The 2,500-nt window shown below is 30.7% G+C and overlaps 1 protein-coding gene across 1 annotated transcript in view; it reads right to left on the bottom strand.

Annotated features, from left to right (window-relative positions):
• Positions 1-2,500, bottom strand: part of LOC125038494 (zinc transporter foi-like) — an 18,087-nt gene that overhangs the window by 1,050 nt on the left and 14,537 nt on the right. The window contains exon 10 of the mRNA XM_047631971.1: positions 1-2,500. This exon is cut by the window's left edge and continues 1,050 nt beyond it; it is cut by the window's right edge and continues 973 nt beyond it. The gene's annotated coding sequence lies outside the window, so the exon portion shown is untranslated.

The following is a 2,500-nucleotide window of genomic DNA, read 5'->3' as shown; positions in this document are numbered from 1 at the left end:
CCTCTACTAGCTGAACAAGTACATAATCTATGTGCCAAGAAAAAAGAATTTGAATTGTAAACTGTAAAAGCTGTATATAAGTACAGAAACTAGCTTCATGTTAATAAGAAAAGAATAATACAACTAATGGCAGTAACATAAATGAATTATACGTAACTTATGGGATAAATATCAGAGTTTCTCTGATGAAATATAATAATACGGCATATGAAATGATAAGCACAGAGCCAAAAAAATAAACATTTCTTTGTTTTTTGTTTTGTTAAAGGGACTCATTTGTATTAATTCATATTAATTAAACACATCATGCACACACAGATAAAAGATAAAAATCTTAGCTTATTTCAGATATGCAGCTGCTCTACTCCTCCATGCATAATAAGCACATTAAAAAGATTCAAGGAAAATGAAAAAAGATGTTTCATTACACTGACAGTATAGGCATATCTTATCATCATTTTTTTTTTTTTTTTTTTATCATTTTACCAGGAACAGAAAGTGAACTGCCCTCTTAAATGGCCAAATAAAATAAAAATACAAAGTTTCGGAATTTCACCTTGCTAACTCAGAGAAGCACATGACAGTTACGTGACTCACAAAAGGACAAAGACAACAAGTCACCCAACCATCCAATTATGCAATTTATCAACAAAAGTATCACTGCTGTTTTGCATAAACATTCAAAAGATTCTAGGGGTAATTTTTCTCATAAGAGGCAGATGCGATATGTTTTGTTCCGAGTCAACTGAATGAAACTGTTGTATGACAAAGGTAATTTCCACTGATGTCTTTTTTTTTTTTTTCCAAGTCAGTTTTTCTTATTAATTCAGCAAAAACTGTTTTCCGTTTCTTACAGACCTATTCTTTTTTTTGAAATTCTTTTTCTTTTTTATGGAAAATATGTAGCACCTTCATGGACTGGATAGTGGAGTAATTTTTCATCCATTCATTTTTACCCACAAATGGGAATGAGATTATAAAAAACATTTAAAAATCAGTATAATTCACTTAATAGACATTTTTGTTTAACCAAAATTTCAAGAGTTCAAAATACTAACTGGATCTACAATGTACTACAACATATACATGAATACCGGGTAATTGGATTTGAATTTTATCAGTGAAAGCTACGTAACTCACAAAAGACAACAATATAATATCGGAGACACAGAATGTAAGGAATTGCAGAATCTCACAGGCGCTGAATATAGCACAGAAAAACATCTCCCATATAAGAAATCATGAAACCTTTTCTTTAATATTTGCACACACAAAAAAAAATAAAATAAAAAAAGGAAATATTAACAAATATCTTTAGATATGCATGGGTAAGATAACTCCTTACAAATGCCAAATTCAAGAGCTTAAAACAAATAACAAAAGAAACAGATATTAAGGAGATATATCTAACAATACTAAAAATTAATATTTGAGCAATGACTATAAGGCTTTATGCTTGTAATGTATTCAATAAGTACAGTATGACCAAGAACTTAAAATATTGGATTTTCTTTTTTTTATTAACAAAATATGTGTATGTGTGTGTGTGTGTGTGTGTGTCTGTGTGTGTGTGTGTGTGTGTGTGTGTGTGTGTGTGTGTGTGTGTGTGTGTGTGTGTGTGTGTGTGTGTGTGTGTGTGTGTGTGTGTGTGTGTGTGAACTTTATAAATATAATTATTTTAATGTTATTTTTGTTCTTTAACTTTCCGTTTTTTGTAACTTGTCATTTTGTCATGTGTATGAATGCATTATTATCTTAAATACTTTTCAACTTTAATATGCATGAATCATGAGGAAAGAGCACAATACCATATTGATACCTGATAATTCAATGGGCATGAAATATGCATCCAAATGGGATTTACCTTAAATTAGATGTACTAAATTCAAGATTAGGCTAATATACAAGGAGTGGCCCCTACATTCTCTGCAAAATGTGAGAAAATGTAACTTTATTATCAAGGGGAGGAGGAGGAGGGGAATAATGTATAAAATTGTTCTTTAACATCTTATGGTTATATTATTCATCTAAGACAAGTTAGTTTTCTCTCGTATTATGATAAGGTAAACGCTTTTGAAGTATCATTAGCCATGGTTAATTATTACACAAATGAAACTTACACTGATAATAAAAATTTATCACTGCTGTAAACCCTGTTTCTTCCTCTACCAAATGTCTATGATTTTTAATCTTTTAAACTTTTTTACCATTATCATTATTGCATCCCATGGCATTTTCGGTTTCATTTCATCAGTATACATGGTATTCATCCCTTTTTTTTTATCATTGGTCAAGCCATTTTCCAGACAATAAGCCCAGTATACAATGAAGAGAGAAAAAATATATATATATATGGATTGAGAGAGAGAAAAAAAAATTATGAGCAGAACCATAGGAACTCGTCATTCCAATCTCATGACTCCGGTTACTGTAAGGCAAGTTTTTTGTTCTGTTTTTTTCATTTTTTTCCACACCATTCGCCCATCCCCCAACCCCCGAA

The sequence above is a fragment of the Penaeus chinensis genome, chromosome 25 (assembly GCF_019202785.1).
Source record: "Penaeus chinensis breed Huanghai No. 1 chromosome 25, ASM1920278v2, whole genome shotgun sequence".
In the NCBI taxonomy this organism is placed as follows: Eukaryota; Metazoa; Arthropoda; class Malacostraca; order Decapoda; family Penaeidae; genus Penaeus; species Penaeus chinensis.
Note: the sequence above shows the minus strand (reverse complement) of the source record. Positions and strands in the feature narration are given on the sequence as shown.